The following is a 20,045-nucleotide window of genomic DNA, read 5'->3' on the forward strand; positions in this document are numbered from 1 at the left end:
AATCTGCCCGGTCCCCGGCACAAGAGGAAATGGTGCCATATTGCTGGCCACTTGTATGGGTTATTCCACAAACATCAACGAGTTGAGACCTTTCGAATCAGAGTATGTATGCCCACCTTTTGTCTTCCCTTTCTATAGCTATACTCTACCTGTACAGGGAACATCACCTGAGACCAAACACACTCCCCGACTCCGCTCACCAGGGACCACTGTTCCCTTCAACCCACTTTACATTGTTGAGTTTCCTTGTGACTCCCTAAATGTACAATAAAGTGTTTAGAGTAAAACAAACAAAAAACTTGAAATTACTTCCTGGCACCTACAATTAAGAAGTAATGCCAACTTACAAACTCTAACAAGGTCACTTTAATCCACCTGTACAATATACCAGTCATTCCTTAGCTGACACAAAGCAATAAGAAAACATATTTCTATTATTCTCCTTCCAGTAAAAAAAATTCTGATTGGGAGTTATGTTGTCCTTTGTATAAACTAAATAAATCCCAAATAAGTTTCGAAGAGGGGTTAAATCCAGAAGTTTGGGGACATTAGACGTAAGGGAATGGAGGTTATAAGCCTTTCCATGTTATGTTCTAAACATAACAAATGCATTCAATGAGCCAGTACACCTCTCATATCTGATGGGCAAGCAGCAGCGTTCAGTGCGCCCAAAAGCAGTCAAGTCTTTTAGATCTTGATAAAGCCGAAAGCCTAGCACCGAACTGTTTGTCCAGGAAAGATATCAATTATCTTTAGTTTGTGAAGGTGGGAGATAAGTCGGGGAATGAATGCTAAAATGTGCTTACTATGCTTGATGCCTGATAAGCTATACCCAAGTGCTCTCAACTGGACAACAGATTCATAAATGCATAATGCTCGATAGGTCCTTCATAAACATGTCATGATGAAGGACATGTGAGCTCACTAAAGGTGGCCATACACTTATAGATTTGCAGCAGAATCGACCATCACATAGATTTCTGTCAGATGCCTGTTAAGTTGCATCTGATAGGAATCTATCTATGTGTGCCACACACTAGGAACAGATTTCCAATAGATTTCAGAATTCAATCTATTGGAAATCTATTGAAAATCTATTGAGAAAAAAATCTATCTAAATGAATTATTGGACCATCAGATCTGATGCAACTCTATTAGTCATTGATCTGCTGCCAGCAGCAGATCGACCTAGATTTTCTACCCAGTCAGATAGACCAAATTGGCCACAAATCGATCAAAATCAGCACCAAATCGATTTGCTAATGTGATAGAATCGATTTCTGATCGATTGACCAATGGCTGAAATTGACCTGTGTATAGGCCCCTTTACTACCCTCAGAGTCTTTTCTTACTAGACACAGCTCAGTTAAGCTAAATATTCTTATGGCAAGGAGGATGAGTTGGCAATTAACACTTTTCATGCTTATCTCAGACTGGTGTCCTACCACACCATTCCTCCATGTCACGCTCTCTGCTGTGGTGGCGAATTTATCAATACACCTGATCGGACCACTGTAGCACCTATATACCCCCTTGCTTAGTGCAGCATATGCAGCGCATTGGTACTTACCTTATGGAATGACCTTTTTGAAAACAATCTAACATGGTTGGTATGCTTTTATGTGTACTCTGAAGAAGTGACCAATTATGGTCACGAAACGCACTTCAGGCTGGGCTCAATGATACTACCATGATATATTGAATAGTATATATTAGTCCTGACAAGATTTTTATATTATGTATTAAATGTTAGACTTTATCAGTAATACATTAATATGTAATATGTATATCGATACGCAATTGAAAACCTTGTTTTTTTCTTCTTGTGTGCTCTTCTGTACTATTCAACGTTTGTATGGGGGGGGGGGAGGGGGGGTGTCGCTTTGTAATGGTATATTCTAGGCTATTTAGTGTATAATATTCTATCTCTTCCTCACAGATCACCCACTGCACCTCCAGTGCTCACCTGATCTGTCCTTCTGCTGATTCCTGGTCAAGAATGGTCCATTCTGCTAGAGCTCCTATTCCTTATCTATAGCCATTGCCTGAGAAGACGTGACTCTCAACCCTATGTCTGCCACTTGCTGTTACTTATTCCAAATGCAGCCTCAGCTTCTTCCCCAAAAAATACTTGACTAACCTACACATTTTTATAAAAAAAAGTTGAGCTCACCACCAAAATAACTGAGCAAGCCAGGTGTTCTTCCTGTCTCCTGCCTCCTCATCCAGTTGCTACTTATCCATGTGCTGTACCCTGCTCTCTCAGACCACCTGACTGAATCACACTGTGTCCTGTCTGCAACTGATGCCTTCTCTGACTATACCTCAAGCATTGCTTCTGCCCGCAATCAGTGGTCACCACACTAGTCAGCCAGATGAGAGAATCCTTCTCAGGTGTCATCAGTGGCAGACAATTATTAGATCAATGAAGAAGAGCAAGAGACTGTCCTGGATTGGAATTTTTCAGTACGTTATTTTGAAATAAGGACTGTGTGATATCACTTTAATTGTAGTTAATTTGCAATCACACTGTTATTTGGCTGTAAGTTTAAGCAAGCTATTAAAGCTCTGTTATCTTGGACTTAATTGTTTGCCAACTGTCCACACATGAAGGTCAGCGTTCAAAATCTGGCTGTGGATTGAAGACTTCTACAAAGCTAAACTTTTTGTGTAGGTTCTATGAAAGGCATTGCATTTGGACAAGGAGATCAGCCAGAGCGGGATTAAGACTACACAGGGCCTCAGACAGAATGATGAATTTGGGCCCCACACCCTCCCTGTAAGGCTGTGTTCCCACTTGCGCTAGACCACAGGCAGCCAAAAGGCAGCAGACAGTGTAGTGTCCGCTCCGATGGTCCGGCTCTAGCCCAGAGCAGATGCGCTCCCCCATAGGCATTATAATAGGTATTAGGAGGTACCTACACTCTATCCCCTATGCTACCAAGGCATTTTGTATTGACCTGAGAAAGCGGGCCATGACCCGTGAAACGCGTTGTCAGATTGCTTTTGAATAAAACTTTTTCTAGTTAAACTGGTGTCTATATCTTCTGGAGAGGTAAGCAATTACCTTTCTTTTTATTATTTATTTATTTTATTTAAAAATACTAAAATAGAACACACATTGGGCTCCTCCATCCTACCCATTACCCCTGACGATCTATTCAAGAAAAGGTAAAAATGTCTTGTGGGAAACGGGGTATTAGTTACTGATAAGGAAAAAGTTCAACACTCGGTTAAAGTTCCTGTTTAAGGAGCCTTGTGTCATAAATAGAACCTGAGCCAATGCTTGGGGTCAGAAACACATACTGTATTTACCTAAGAAGAAGAAAGCCTTTGGATCCTAATGAGGAATCTCACAGCATCCTCTGGTCCTCTGCCTCTGCCTGGAACCTTCAATATGTCTTATAAGGATATTTAGTTATTCCAGATACCAAAACAAAATATTGCAAATGCTAAAATAAATTCAACTTTTATTTGCAAAAAATACAAAAAAAAAATATTTTGCAAGATAAGCTTCATCCAAGTATTCAATCTTCATAACTATCACAACATAAGGTCTAAGGCCACATTCAGGACAGACCAATCCTTCATGAAGCTGATGAAGCAGTAGTAGCCTGGATTGACGTCATGAATTAAGAATGGCCCTCCTTGTCTAGCAGCACGGCTGATCTGTAGGCCAGCCTCTGGTATGGTGCGAATGCATCTGTTTGGTGCAGATGCTTTGTTATGATTATTCCGACTTTTTCTCACTCAAGACACAACTAAAATATTAATACATGTTCTTATAACATCTCGTCTGGACTACTGCAACATACTACTTTGTGGACTATCTTTTAACAGACTTGCCCCGCTCCAGTCGGTACTGAACTCAGCTGCTCGTCTCATTCATCTTTCTTATTCTTTATCACTGTCATTACCAATTCTGTATCTTGTATCATTTTTGTATTTTGTCACTAATTATGTATCTTGTATATTGTTGTACACCATTGTCTGTATTATGTACCCCATGTTTGTTTCTTACTTTGTACAGTGCCAAGGAATATGTTGGCGCTTTATAAATCAATAATAATATTAGATACAATTTATCTGGTTTCATTCTTGAATGGGCTTATGAGAATCTTTTAAATACAAAGGCCTAATGGGGACACAACAAACTTGTGTTGATGCCTAAACAATATATGCTCATCACATCAAGTCAGATTACATGCTTCGTCAGCTTCATGAAGTATTGGTTCAAATTGGGTGAAGTGAACTACCCTGTGAAGGATTGTAGTTTGCCCTTCTGTTTGAAAGCACTATTCCAATAATAATGAAAAAAAAATAATAATAATACATATTATATATATATATATATATATATATATATATATATATATATATATATATATATATATATATATATATATTACAACAACAACAACAAATAACATTTGTAAAGCGCTTTTCTCCCGTGGGACTCAAAGCGCATAAGCATGGCTCTGACCATCGTGGTACAGAGGAAGAGTTTTATAAATCTGGAAATGTCAGGCTAAACAGGTGGCTTTTCAGTCTGGATTTGAATAGCTCCAGGGATGGTGCTGTCTTTACTGGGTGTGGTAGGGAGTTCCAAAGAGCAGGGGCAGCCTGACAGAAGGCTCTGTCTCCAGATTTTTTGAGGTGCACTCTGGGAGTGACCAAGTTTATAGAACTTGATGATCTGAGGTTGTGAGAGGTGTGGTGCAGCTTCAGCAAGTCCTTCATGTATCCAGGGCCCAGATTGTGCAGGGATTTGAATGTCAGCAGTCCAATCTTGAAGAGTATTCTCCATTCTACTGGTAGCCAGTGCAGTGAGCGAAGGATCGGTGTAATGTGACAGTGGCGAGGCTGGTTTGTTAGCAATCTGGCAGCAGCATTCTGCACTAATTGCAGGCGACGCAGGTCCTTTTTGGGGAGGCCAGCATAAAGGGCATTGCAGTAGTCCAGCCGTGATGTGATGAGGGCGTGGACTAGGGTTGGAAGATCCTCTGGGGGAATCAGATGTTTAATCTTTGCAATGTTCTTCAGATGAAAGAAGGAAGATTTAACTACAGATGAAATTTGGTTTCTGAAACTCAATTCCCCATCGATTAGTACGCCAAGGCTGCGCACAAGGTTGGAGCTGTTTATGTCTGAATTCCCAATCCTGATTGGTGTTGCTTTAGGATAGAACTGTTTTGATGGCGAGCACTGGCTTTAAACAAACAGGACCTCAGTTTTGTCAGCATTCAGTTTCAACCAGTTATCATTCATCCATGCCTGAAGCTCAGCTAAGCAAGAGTTTATTTTTGGGGTAGGGTCTGTTCCACCAGGTTTGAAGGACAGGTATAGCTGTGTGTCATCGGCGTAGCAGTGGTACGTCAGGCCATGTCGTTGGATAAGTGTACCGAGTGGCAACATGTAGATTGCAAACAGCAGAGGGGATAGGATTGATCCTTGTGGCACTCCGAATTGTAGAGTTGCAGGTTTGGACATTATAGGTCCTAGGGATACTCTCTGTGTTCTGTCAGTCAGGAATGATCTGAACCACTGGAGGGCTGATCCACTGATGCCACAGTACTCCTGCAGTCTGTTAAGCAGGATTTCATGGTCAACTGTATCAAAATCCGCTGAAAGATCCAACAGGATTAGGATGGAGCATTCCCCTCTGTCCCTTGCCATGAGCAGATCGTTGCAGACTTGGATGAGGGCTGTTTCACAGCTGTGGTGTTTCTTAAAGCCAGATTGTAGAGGGTCCAGGATGTTGTTTACTGACAGCCTGGTTTCAAGTTGCAGATAGACAGCCTTTTCAATAACTTTACCTAAGAAGGGGAGGTTGGAGACAGGTCTGTAGCTGCTCATAGCATCTGGATCCATGGAAGGTTTTTTAAGAAGGGGCTTGATGATTCCTTCTTTTAGAGAGGTAGGAAACCTCCCTGCTTGCAGAGAGCAATTTACTATTTTGTGAAATGCTGGACCAAGCAGGTCAGGGCATTTCAGCATATGTTTAGTTGGTCCAGGGTCCAGGTCGCAGGTTGTCTGGCGGAGACGACAGAGGATGTCTGAGATCTCTTCCTCACTAATACTTTTGAAGTCAGTCCAGGGTGTTAGGTTGTTTTTGCAGCTATTTCCATTAGTTGCATGAGTCTTGGGTGCTGTGGACTGAATGAGAGACCGAATAGAAGATACTTTGTCAGTAAAGTAGCAGGCAAATTTCTCACATAGCTCCTTTGAGGGAGTTACAGTGGGTTTTAGACAGGATGGATTACATAGTCTATCAACTGTGCGGAATAGTTGGGCTGGTCTGTTGGCGGCCTTTGCGATCTCCTGTGATAGGTAGGAGGATTTTTTCTTGGTGATCGCATTTTGGTAGCTTTCCAGGTGAGAGACAAGGGTGTGTTTATCTTTTGAATTCTGAGATTTTCGCCACTTCCTTTCTAGTCTGCGCACTTCTTTCTTTATGTCCTTTAGTGAGCTGTCAAACCACCCTGCATGGTGAAGTGCATGACCCTGCGTTTGATGCGAACTGGAGCGAGGGCGTCATAGGCAGATGACACTGCATGGTTGTACATCAGGACCATGGAGTCTGGGTCTGCGCAATGATTGGTTAATGCGTCGAAGTTGAGGATATTCTGAACGTGCTGGGGTGAGACATCTTTCAGTGAACGGTATTTTATGAGTTCTTTCCCTCTGTGTTTTATCGCTGGTGCTGTCAGAGAGAAGTGGATGGTGTGGTGGTCTGACCATACCACTGGGTTTATATCCATGTGTGATATTAAAAGTCCGGAATGAAATATAAGATCCAGGGTGTGCCCTTTCGAGTGGGTGGGGAGGTTGACAGCCTGAGAGAGACCCAGTTCACTCATTATGAGAAGTAGTTCACTTCCTAGCTGGGAGTTGTGATCATCCACCCATGCATTGAAGTCTCCCAGGATGATCCATCTAGGGTGTTCCACTGTTACGCAGGATAAGAGTACTCACCTGTACCTCCCTCTAGTTATTGCATGATGGTTTGGAGGTCCCGGCCTGTGGCAGAATCTGGGACCCCTTACTGTTATGTGATACAGTGTCTGTGGTTTTAAATTTCATTTTTTGCAGCTTCCAGGATGCGGTTGATAGGTGAGTGGTTAGGGATGGACCCTTGTGGGAGCACGGAGCGTCCCTGCTAGTGACATATTCTACGATTATGTCCGACCGAAGCCTCCCACCTGCCTAATGTATGCAATTCCTGCTAGATTTGGTACAGCAGGCAAAGGGTGTATAACTGTACACTTGATTGGCTGACAAATAAAAGGTAGAAAATTGCTAGAGCTGGGAGTGTGCATTTGCTTTTCGTGTGTTTTGCAGTCAGCATGCAGTTTAGAGGAAGTGTGGGTGACTCCCCTGGTGATGAGAGTTGTTGGGCTCACCTGTACCTCCCTCTAGGTATCGCATAGTGGTTTGGGGGTCCCAGCCTGTGGGAGATTTCGGCCCCCCGACTGTTGTGTGAACCAGTGTTTGTGGTTATATATAATGCTGCCTGGGACCCTTTAGCTGGTCGGGCAGCACTCTTCTTTAGGCACCGATGCCTGAGCATGACCACGCCTACACAATAGGATGGAGCCACTCCTGCACAAGCAGCTCCGGCTTACTGCACAGGCGTGCCCGTACTCACGTAGACAGAGGATGGCTGTGCTCATTCTTGAAAAGAAGCGCATCCCCGATCAGATTACTGACAAACCCTTGTCAGTGATCTTTGTAGGGTCTGGGAGTGGCAACAGGGGACCAGACTATGTCACGGGAAGCCTCTTTAGGATCCAGAGGGTTCCCTCTCAGGTAAGCAAGTTATTTTGTACCCAAGTTTCGGCTCATGTACACTTTAAGATTAAAGAATTAACCTACCTAGTGTAATGATCTGCTCAGCTGCCTGTGCAGGCAGGCAGCTTTTTGACCATTGTTTAGGTTTGCATGCTGCAGGACTCTGGAAAGAAGAGCTTCTGTCAGTTTTGCAGCTTGTGCTTGCTGAGGAATTTGCATACGTTGTCATGCAAATTGCCTGGCCACATTCATTGGAGGTGTGTACTATAAGTACTATGTGTTTCCCACAATGCTTGGCTGGTCATAAGGATTCCTTCCTGTGAAACACTCCTGGAGGAGTGTTAGCCTTACTCTCTGTTTGAAGATCAGCTTAGAGTAATTCCTGGAAACTGCACTGGGCAGGTTTCCCTAGTGCAGTTAGGATTGCTTATCTGTTTTGTTTGTTCTGTTGCGATTGTCCTGTCCCTGCGGTGGTCGACAGGAAATCGTTCTGATCTCTGTTCTTGGAGTATAGCTGGTGCAGCGGTTGCTACCAGCTATCTCTTCTGTTCTGCCTCCCTGGATCGCACTAGCATCCTGCGCTAGTGCTGTGGATCCTTCTGTTCTGCTACTCTGTACCTGGATCGCACTAGCATCCTGCACTAGTGCTGTGGATCCTTCTGTTCTGTCTCCCTGGATCGCACTGGCCTCTTTTCGCTAGTGCTGTGGATCCTTCTGTTCTGCTACTCTGTACCTGGATCGCACTAGCATCCTGCGCTAGTGCTGTGGATCCTTCTGTTCTGTCTCCCTGGATCACACTGGCCTCTTTTTGCTAGTGCTGTGGATCCTATCTCCCGCCTGTTCCTGTTTTCGTGTGTCTGTCTTGTCTGCTACGAACGCTTGCTGGAGGCTCGGTGAGGTAACCGTTAAGCAAGCGTTTGCGTCCTCTGTTTTATGTTTGTCTGTCAGTGGTTAGTTAGGCGTGCTTGTCTCTATTGTGCTTATCACGTGGAGACCGCGCATGAATGCGTGCACTGTTGCGAATGAGTGCGGTGTTCACGTTCAGTTAACGTTTGTTGTTTTCTTTACCTTCTTGTTGTGCTATTTGCTGTGCCTTTGCTACTCTCGTGTTCTGCCTTGCTGTAGCCTTGTGTCACGTCTGGCGATCGCACCTCTCGCGATCGCGTTTCTGTTTCGTATTTGCTGTTGTGTGTGCGCTGTCGCGGGGTGGCGACTAGATTGGCGCACACACATACAACCTGTCCCTTTGCTCGTTCTCATTCGCAATCGCTTCTCTTGCGATTGCGTTCTGCGCTACGTACAATTCCTGTCTGGCATTTGTGGAGGTACAGAGGATTGGTTCCTCTGCACTCCTCAGCGCCATCTGCTGACAGGAATTTCCCTCTACGGGTGCGTAGCACCTTTTGCTGGGTTCCTGCAATTATACGCTTGTGGAGGATTTCCGCCGTATCAGCGCACGCGTTGTGCGCTGATCACGGAGAAAGTTCCACAATCGTTACACCTAGCGTTCTGATTAAATTCTGAACAGGTTTTCCTGCAGGGATTCCCCCGTCGCCATGGCGACGAACGGAATGACGTCATCAACGTCACAGGGAGTCCTGATCCACCCCATAGCGCAGCCTGGTGGTGATTGGCCAGGCTGTGCAAGGGGTCTGCAGGGGGGGCCCTCTTTTGCGGCGGGTAGCGGTAAAACACGCAGCTAGCAAAGTGCTAGCAGCATGTTTAAAAAAAAATTATTCAAATCGGCCCACCAGGGCCCGAGCAATCCACCGCCAGCGTTACTGGACGAGCTGAGCTCGTCCGTAACGCCCAGGTGGTTAAGTACCGTATATCCTCGGCTAGAAGTGGAGAAATTTAGGTGTGGCTGACCATACAATAGAAAAGTATATGGGTCGCCTTTAATGGAAGTCAACCTAAATTTCTCATACTTATAGCTGGTGTAATGAAAAATATTGCAACATATAATATTTTGCAACTTGAATGGACTGTGCTCAAACTGCGCATGACCCGCCTTCTTTCACATTTCCTGGCTGTCATTATTTGTAACTGCCGGTGTTTAGTTCCCTCCAGGGGGGGTTATTGGTTGCCCAGTGGGGGGGGGGTTTCTTTATTCCCTCCAGGGGAGGTTATTAGTTGCCCAGTAGAGGAGGGTTCTGAGTGAGAATTGGGTTAGGTTGGGTTGCATTTTCTGATACAAATACATTGAAATCAATGGTTAGGTTGCACTTTCTGACAGCTAGAAGTATAAATTATTGCAACCAGTTGCAAAACATAAAGTTGCAAACATTTTCACCGCACCGGGATGGGGGTCTGAGCGCCTCTCCCCCCCCCCCCCCCCTACCACCAATACTATATATATAGTGGCTGCAGCAGAAGGAACATTACAACCCTCTCCTAAGTTTCCCTGCCTCTCTTCTATGAAATTGCAGAGCGGCTGCAGCTAAAGGAAGACGCAGTACCTCATGCATTGCCAAGCATCAGCAACCTCTTCTCTGCATTCTAGTCAGCGCGTACCAGCTGTAGGCTTCTGATGCATTTCACGGGGGATCAGGAGACTACTGAGGGATGCCAATCCTATGGAGGTATGTTAATGCAAGCATGCTACAAAATATTGCATTATACAAAAAGTGGAAAGATTACACTCAGTGCACCACAAGGTGTTGTCATCTACTAAGCCTAATGTTGCCAATTTTTGTATAATGCAATATGTTGCAGCATGTTTGCATTAACATAATACAATAATTTGCATTATTCTGCTTGCATACATAATGCAATATGTTCAGTATGCTTGCATTAATATGCATATGTATTAACATACACAAATGTAATAAATGTAACTGTTATATATTTTTTGCTTACGCATCTTTGTGGCATGTTAAATTATCCTCTTGATTTTAAATTGTATGCAGCTTTTAGATGGACCTTTGTGAGTAGTGTCCTATTTCTTTTTTCACTGGAGGCCCTGACTTATTTAAAGAGAGTCTGAAGCGAGAATAGATCTCGCTTCAGACCTCATATATAGCAGGGGCACGTGTGCCCTTGCTAAAACGCCGCTATACCGCAGCTTAACGAGGGTCCCTGTCCCCCCAAATCCCCTCCGTAATGCGGGGGAGCGCTTCCGCATTGGGGCAGGGCTAACCGCCACAGCCCTGCCCCACGCGCGTCTGTCAGCGCGTATCTCCGCCTCTCCCCCACCCCTCTCAGTCTGATAGACGCGCTGGGAGGCAGGGCTGCAGCCGTTAGCTCTTGCCTCCAGGAAGAAGAAAGCACCGACCAAGTCTGCGACCAAGGTTTGCGGGGGGTGGGTTGGGGATTAAGCCGCGGGATAGCTGCATTTAGCAGGGGCACAGATGCCCCTGCTATATATGAGAGCTGAAGCGAGATTTAGTCTCGCTTCAGTGTCTCTTTAAATAAGCTGAAATGTGCTACATGTTAAAGAGAATCTGTATTGTTAAAATCGCACAAAAGTAAACATACCAGTGCGTTAGGGGACATCTCCTATTACCCTCTGTCACAATTTTGCCGCTCCTCGCCGCATTAAAAGTGGTTAAAAACAGTTTTAAAAAGTTTGTTTAAAAAAAACAAAATGGCCACCAAAACAGGAAGTAGGTTGATGTACAGTATGTCCACACATAGAAAATACATCCATACACAAGCAGGCTGTATACACCCTTCCTTTTGAATCTCAAGAGATCATTTGTGTGTTTATTTCCCCCTGCAGCTATCTTCCACTGAAGTGTCAGGCTGTTTCTTCCTGCAGAGTGCAGACAGCTCTGCCTGTATGTAATTCCTCTGTATGTGAAAGCCCAGCCAGCTCAGAGGAGGATTTATCCAGCTTGTAAAAGATAAGAGAGAAGAGAGAAGCTGCTCTAATCTAAATAATACACAGGCAGTGTGCAGAGAGGGGCCTGGAGGGGGGAGATGCATCACAGAACCACAACACTGAAGAACTTGGCAGCCTTCCAGACACAGGCTGACAAGTCTGACAAGAGAGAGATAAGTTGATTTATTACAGAGATGGTGATAGTAGAACGTGCTGCAGTAAGCCAGAACACATTAGAATAGCGTTTGGAACTTGTAGGATGATAAAAAACAGGATGCAATTTTTGTTACGGAGTCTCTTTAACTTATTAAAAACAGAAGTTTGCTTTCTTAAAACAAAAAGGTATTTGCGATTATTCAGGTTGGTGTGACCATAGGAGGTCTCCCATAATGCATCACTGCTGAATGTGCAAAGCATCCCTTTGCTGTCCCTGAAAGCTAAACACACCTCCAGAACAGCTGTAATGTAATGATGTGTCAGCTTATTAATTGTACAGAGCCTGACACATCATTGCATTCCAGCAGTCCTGGAGGTGTGTTCCGCTTACAGGGACAACAAAGGGATGATTTTCATATTCAGCAGTAATGCATTGCGGGGAACCTTAAAAGCTTACTCCAACATGAATAATCAAAATACCTTGCGTTTTAAAAAGCCAAACTTCTGTTTTGCACAGCATCTTTCGTAGGAGGGCTTCTTGGTCCGTCCCTTTTAGCCCCTTGCACACTAGGAGTTCTGGTTCACCACGAGCTTGCTGAGCAATCTGTTAACTTATGAGTAAGCATCCACGAGGTGAAACGTGTTGAGGTTGTTCTCTGTGCAATGCTTTAAATGATTTAAAATGAAATCTTAAAGTCAGCAAGGTTTTGAAGTGCGGATCAATTCCTAGGTAGCCAGAGACCCCCCCCTCCTCCATCATGCAGAGAGCGCAGCGGAGTGAGGTGTAAATGACTCACTATCTGGGGCCAGGAGAGACACATAGGATCTGTCATCCTCTTTGGCCTCCTGGTCTACAATAGATTCTGCAGCTGTGTCATTCATCACGTAATCCGCCTGTGGTAGCGAGTCACATGATAACTGACATCCTGCAAACATGGAAACCAGGATGCCAAAATGAAAAACAGATATTGGCCTGAATTCACTAAGATCATGCTGGAGATAATAAGGCAAGAGAAAACTTACCTCCACACAGTGGGAGATTTATTTTATCTCTTCATTCCTTAACCTCCTTGGCGGTATGGACGAGCACAGCCGGAGGCCACTGCTCAGGCCCCGATGGGCCGCTTTTAATAAAAAAAACATTTTTAAAACACGCAGCACATGTTCAGAACGGGATTTCCTTATGGGAATATGCACCGGCGGCGATCGGAAGGATAGAAAAAAAAATAATTCAAAAAATAGTGCTGCGCATCCACCCTGGCGCATTTAATAGAACGCCAGGGTGGTTAAAAACAGAAGAGTTAACTTTAGGTTTAGGTAAAATGTTTCCTGAATACTACATGCCTCATCACCATGGTGATAACTATAGAAACGTTATTAAAGACAGGAGATAAGCTTAGTGAATTGAGGCCATTGTGTGTCCTTCCTAGCCCGGGATGGTGAGCCACATCTCACTCTGCTAGTCCATGCTTTTCTCCCCTCCCTGCCTGTGCTGCTCCAGCCTCCGGCAATGCACCCTAACCTTGACTAGCCTCGCCTGCCCCTAGAAACGGTCCTGGTCCATACTCCAAAAAAATACAGTTGCCATGCTTGCAAATAAGTATTGTTTTGGAAATAGCTAGCTGAAATGTAAAGATATTTTTTTAATACAGTAGAATCTTGTTATAGTATACTCTGATATAATGAACCTCTGGATATAGTAAACTTTGTCATTGGAATGACCAATTCTGATATAGTAAACTAACTTTTCCTGGTCCCTTGGAGTTAACTGTAAAGGGATTCTACTGCAATTCTAAAGTATTAAAATAACTGGGCATTACTGATCTAGGTTTGAAGTAATTTGTAAATGGAAAAAGATTTCACTTTAAGCTGACACCATGTAGGGAGAATGTAAGAAGTCTGACATCTGTCATTTGCTTGAAAGTGTAAAAGTTTCTCTAAGCACACATAACAGGGGAGGGAGTAGAACGCCTTGCTCTCAGTCACTGTTTTCACAATTTATCTCTGGCCGGTTAAGGATGTCAGTACTAACACTTTTAGTTGAGAAGGGGATTTTCTACAAATGCCAGAAGGTATGTAAACACGCATTCACCAGGCTAAGATGTTGTAAGAAAGTCTCCCAGAATTCCCTATACTAGGAAAAAAAGTGGTCGAAGAACTAGGACCATCAGCCTGAGCTCTTCATACTCTTCTCCCCTATCCAATCATCACCCACGAGGCAGTCAGGAATGAGCTAGGAGGAGCTGGAAGAGGGTCCCTGCTAGTGTTTCTCTCCCATGACCCTGCCCATCTTCTTCCATTTCACCACATGAGGGAGCAGAGGGAGGCAATAGGCCTCTGCCAAGAATCCAGCGTGTGTACAGCAGCACCGGACCCATCTTGGCCTTTTGGCCAGCAATCCAGACTGGCGGATAGCTTTGACCAAGCAATGGCTGAAAGCATTGTTCTACCCACTTACCCCACCCTCCGTGTGACATCACTCCTCCTCCACCCAACAATCTATAGGTACAGAAAATGTCACTAGCCTGCAGGCTAGCAAGGCATCTGTACAGCCTCAGCCCTGCAATGTCACCTGAGGGGTGCCAATCCCCGCCAAGCAACATGTGTACAAGGCTCACAAAGGATGCAAAGAAATTATACCAATCACGATGGCTTTCAGCTGAGAGGTCACAAAAGTGAAAAGGAGACAATGCAAGCCAACGGAGGGGCTCACTTTTTCTCCCCCAAAAGCAGGGGAAAAAAGTCACTGCGTCTTATAGTCCAAATGCAGGGAGTTCCTGACTTGTGAACACCTGCCACTATGAGCCTCCAACCTGCCGCAGTGTCGTGGACTCCCTGTACTGTGCCCATGCAGAGGAGGGCACAGGGGGACAAAGGGAGGACACGGGAACACAGAGAGGCATAGAGGAGGACACAAGGAGTACAGAGGTGGACACGTGGGACAGAGGAGGACACAGGGAGATTAAGGGGGCATGAGGTACAAAGGGGGCATAATCCACAAGATGCCCCTTCGCCATGGATGCACCAGGTTTAGTGTATATTTTTTTCCCTTGGTTTTCTGTCCTCTAAACCTAGGTGCATCTTATGGTCAGGAGCGTCTTATAGTCCCGAAAATACGGTAATTCTATTAGCCCACCTTGGGCTTTCTTTAACTTGAGATTGAACTTTACATTCCAATCAGCTGATACCCCCTTTCCAAAAAGTAATCATACCTTTTCTCAAATAGTTTATCAGGGAGGTCTGTACAGCTGATACTGTGGTGAAACCCCTCCCACAGTGTGATGTCATGACCTAGGTCCTGACAAGTTTGCTGTCTGTGAATCCTGTTGCATTGTGGGAAAAAATGTCTTTTTCCAACTGCCAAGCAAGCAGCATCTCCCTCTGTGCATAGAACTTTCAGTAACAATCTGTACAGATCAACTGGCAGGACTAAATCTGTCACCACCTGGGATAAATATCAGAAGAAATATCAGGGAGAGGAAAGATTTTACAAGAGGCAAACACTGACTAAATCATTTATAAATTAATATTGTAAAAACAATACGCAATTTTAGTAATTAAGTTATTTTCACTACAGTTCCTTGTTAATATGGTGGCCGCCTCTCCACCACTAGCTGGCGCCTGGCCGGTGCGTAGGAGTAGCTGACAGGTGGCGAATTCATACCCTTCAGCCTCACATGTGAAAGAGGCCTAATGTCTGGTACACACCATGCAATTCCCCAGCAGATAAACTGGTCAAATAAACAATTTGTGACAGGTCCAATCTGATTTCCGATCATTTTTCTGATCAATTTTGTATAGAAGTGATCAGAAAATCCATCAGCAAAACGATTGGAAATCAGATCAGACCTGTCGCAAATTATGAATTTGACCTGTATATCTGACGGGAAATTGCATGGTGTGTGCCAGGCATTACAGCAGAGATGTACTGTAAAATACAAGATATAGAAAAAAGCTTGCAATTTGAAGTCCTGAATAAAGTGTCCTTTCCAGAAATGTTATCAATGCAACAGTGCCATCTAGAGGGTAAAATACTGACATACAACAATTCTGTAATACCATTTGTGATATTAGGGTCATCCAGAAAGTAGCAACCATTTCCAATTAACCAGTTCAACAGGGATATGTGACGGAGCAGGCTGGTGTTGTACTTTGTTCTCTGGTTGAACTCGATGGACGTATGTCTTTTTTCAACCCAAATAACTATGTAACAGTTATGGAAACATTTTATTTAAATTTTAGGCCTCGTTCACATTGAGCACAGAAAAATGTGTAAAAGCGCATGTTAAAAAACGCATGCGCTTGGGCGCGCTTCAGTGCGTTGCACTGCGCTTTTTTTTAAGCCCGTTTTTCTTATTGTAGCAGGTGTCAATAAAGCTTTGTTTTCATATGTAAATGTAATTTTTTTTCCACTTAAGGATAAAAAAACGCATGCGCTTCTACGCGCTTGTATTGATGTGTGCTTTACAGCTCAATGTATTCACTTGCATTGATGTGTGCTTTACAGCTCAATGCACAGAAATGCATGCAACACTACAATTTTGTAATGCTGCTCAGCGCAGCGCATAGATGTGAACAAGGCACATTTAGTTACATGGGAAAATCAATACCTTGCAGAACGCACAGGAAAATGCGCTGTGAAAAGCGCACAGAAACGTCCCTGATGTGAACGAGGCCAAAGTCTATTGTCTACTTATTTCTTCACATACGGTAATTACCTCCATTATATCTTTTTACGAAGTTTTCAATCCCTTTGTTGTAGTGTCACACTCATCAGTCAGGAGAGATCAGGGATTTTTTTTTTGAACAAACAGTTATCGGCGTTCTACAGTCACAAGCGGCGCAGGAGAAGAACAGATGAGCCTGACAGAAGCAAATTAAATTATACAGAAAAAATACTTAGCACGACGGATGCAGTAAGAGCAAATGGCTTTCACTTTCTGGATGGCTGTCATAAATTACTTGTTTTATGATGCATTTATACAGTACAGCACTGACAGACATTTTCTGCAGCAGGTTACAAAGAACATAACAATGTTCCTGCTAATAACTGTCACTTGGAGGGCTCACAATCTAAAGGCCTACCACAGTCAGAATCCGATATCACTTCTATAGTCTATACCAGGCTTTCTCAACCAGGGTTCCTTGAGTATTCTGCAGGGGTTCCTTGGCATTTTCCCCATCGTGGGTGTTGGGTCACGTATGACAGACAGAGTATTGTATTATATTATTGTATTAAAGAGATATTATAATGAAGGGCACTGTAGAAGGCCATTAACAGCCACACCAGCGTTTAAAGACCATGCCACCTGCAAAATAATTTCAGGGGGTCCTTTATATCAATAAATTACTTGCAGGGGTTCCTTGAGATCCAAAAAGTATTTGCAGGATTCCTCCAGGGTAAAAAGGTTGAGAAAGGCTGGTCTAGACTCTAGTCAACTTGACTGGAAGGGCCGATAAGCCTGAGGCCCCTTTTACAGTCACAAGGGAAAGTTGCATTGCATTGCCCTTTGCTGCCGCAAGGGTTCATAAAAATAATAAAAGTCTATGGAGACTTTCACACTTATTGCAGCCTACTGCGGTGTGCCAGAAATATCTGATCCGATGCAAGGACAGCAGCCCATTACCGCAAGCACTACGCTTAAAGCACGGTGCTTTGATAAATGAAGTCTATGGGTGACACAGTACGTGTAAACGCCGGAGTGCGGTGCATCGCGGCGCGCATGTGCAGACTGATGGAAATCCCAGTGATGTACTTCCTGTCCAGCAGGGAGCACGTCAATGAGCAGGCACAGGGGGGCGCTCTCTGCCACAGGGTGATAGAATTGTTGTTTTTCGCTCCTGCCGCACCCCACCACAACACAAAAAACAAGTGTAAAACTGGCCTAAAGGTGCCCATTGACGGTACCTAATTTGTACCAGTCACCGAGTGAAAATGTCACATGGAATGAAATGAAGGTAATTTTTTCATGGGGTGGACTCCACATTCAGTATAACACAACTGCTATGTGGGAATTGCAGTATATATATAAGGCATACATGCAAAAGACCCCGGGAAATCTGGGGTGCTGGGTGAAGCCAACAAACGTCTCACCCCGCTATAGCAAATTTCCCGGTGGCGTTACCCCTCCAGGCTGCCATGGTCTCAGGGGTAAGGTGCAATTCGGCTGCCAGCTATTTCTGATGGCTGAACTGCACTGTATTTTTCATAATCTGGGCTCCGTCTTTTGTCAGCGCCCTTTTTGTTCGTTTCATTATATAAGTACTAAATCAGCACATTATAAATCCTGACCATTCTAAATAGATACACTAAACCTAGAAAAGAAACTTTATAACCCTGCTGTAGTGCACTACATTATAAAGTAGTAACTAAAGCCTTGTACATACATACAGTGGGTTGCAAAAGTATTCGGCCCCCTTGAAGTTTTCCACATTTTGTCACATTACTGCCACAAACATGCATCCATTTTATTGGAATTCCATGTGAACGACCAATACAAAGTGGTGTACACATGAGAAGTGGAACGAAAATCATACATGATTCCAAACATTTGTTACAAAGAAATAACTGCAAAGTGGGGTGTGCGTAATTATACGCCCCCTGAGTCAATACTTTGTAGAACCACCTTTTGCTGCAATTACAGCTGCCAGTCTTTTAGGGTATGTCTCTACCAGCTTTGCCATCTAGAGACTGAAATCCTTGCCCATTCTTCATTGCAAAACAGCTCCAGCTCAGTCAGATTAGATGGACAGCGTTTGTGAACAGCAGTTTTCAGATCTTGCCACAGATTCTCAATTGGATTTAGATCTGGACTTTGACGGGGCCATTCTAACACATAGATATGTTTTGTTTTAAACCATTCCATTGCTGCCCTGGATTTATGTTTAGGGTCATTGTCCTGCTGTAGGGTGAACCTCCGCCCCAGTCTCAAGTCTTTTGCAGACTCCAAGAGGTTTTCTTCCAAGTTTGCCCTGTATTTGGCTCCATCCATCTTCCCATCAACTCTGACCAGCTTTCTTGTCCCTGCTGAAGAGATGCACCCCCGAGCATGATGCTGCCACCACCATATTTGACAGTGGGGATGGTGTGTTCAGAATGATGTGCAGTGTTCGTTTTCTGCCACACATAGCGTTTTGCATTTTGGCCAAAAAGTTTCATTTTGGTCTCATCTGACCAGAGCACCTTTTTCCACATGTTTGCTGTGTCCCCCACATGGCTTGTGGCAAACTGCCAACGGGACTTCTTATGCTTTCTGTTAACAATGCGTTTCTTCTTGCCACTCTTCCATAAAGGCCAACTTTGTACAGTGCATGACTAATAGTTGTCCTATGGACAGAGTCTCCCACCTGAGCTGTAGATCTCTGCAGCTCGTCCAGAGTCACCATGGGCCTCTTGACTGCATTTCTGATCAGCGCTCTCCTTGTTCGGCCTGTGAGTTTAAGTGGATGGCCTTGTCTTGGTAGGTTTACAGTTGTGCCATACACCTTCCATTTCTGAATGATCACTTAAACAGTGCTCCGTGGGATGTTCAAGGCTTTAGAAACCTTTTTGTAGCCTAAGCCTGCGATACATTTCTCAATAACTTGATCCCTGACCTGTCTTGTGTGTTCTTTGGACTTCACGGTGTTATTGCTCCCAATATTTTCTTAGACAACCTCTGAGGCCCTCACAGAGCAGCTGTATTTGTACTGACATTAGATTACACACAGGTGCACTCTATTTAGTCATTAGCACTCATCAGGCAATGTCTATAGGCAACTGACTGCACTCAGATCAATGGGGGCCGAATAATTATGCACACACCACTTTTCAGTTATTTCTTTGTAAAAAATGTTTGGAATCATGTATGATTTCCGTTCCACTTCTCATGTGTACAACACTTTGTGTTAGTCTTTCATGTGGAATTCCAATAAAATTGATTCATGTTTGTGGCAGTAATATGATAAAATGTGGAAAACTTCAAGGGGGCCGAATACTTTTGCAACCCACTGTACACGTTTCCCTGAAAATAAGACAATGTCATATATTAAAGAGTAACTGTCAGGCTGCAAAAGCTAATTTAAACCTCTATTCTCCTGTGTTAAACAGTTTAGAAGGAAGCCAAAAAGGCAATACTGAAGTTACAAAATCTCTCTTACTTTTGATGTGTGCTGAACAGCAAGGCTGTTATTCCCAAGCTCTTAAAAGTACGAGAGGCCGCATAACATACTGCAAAGTATTCTGGGGCTACTTCTCCCCACCTTGGGTCCTCCCCTCGAAGTTACAGGCTCATAT

General features: G+C 44.0%; 1 protein-coding gene across 3 annotated transcripts in view; it reads right to left on the reverse strand.

Moving 5' to 3' along the window:
* MIPOL1 (mirror-image polydactyly 1) overlaps positions 1-20,045 on the reverse strand; it is a 528,027-nt gene that overhangs the window by 488,350 nt on the left and 19,632 nt on the right. The window contains exon 2 of one of the 3 annotated variants that reach the window (XM_068254026.1): positions 16,489-16,633. The exons of the other annotated variants lie outside the window; for them this stretch is intronic. The gene's annotated coding sequence lies outside the window, so the exon portion shown is untranslated. The remainder of the gene's footprint in view (positions 1-16,488; positions 16,634-20,045) is intronic. 3 annotated transcript variants of the gene reach the window in all.

Source organism: Hyperolius riggenbachi, chromosome 9 (genome assembly GCF_040937935.1).
Source record: "Hyperolius riggenbachi isolate aHypRig1 chromosome 9, aHypRig1.pri, whole genome shotgun sequence".
NCBI classification, from domain to species: domain Eukaryota; kingdom Metazoa; phylum Chordata; class Amphibia; order Anura; family Hyperoliidae; genus Hyperolius; species Hyperolius riggenbachi.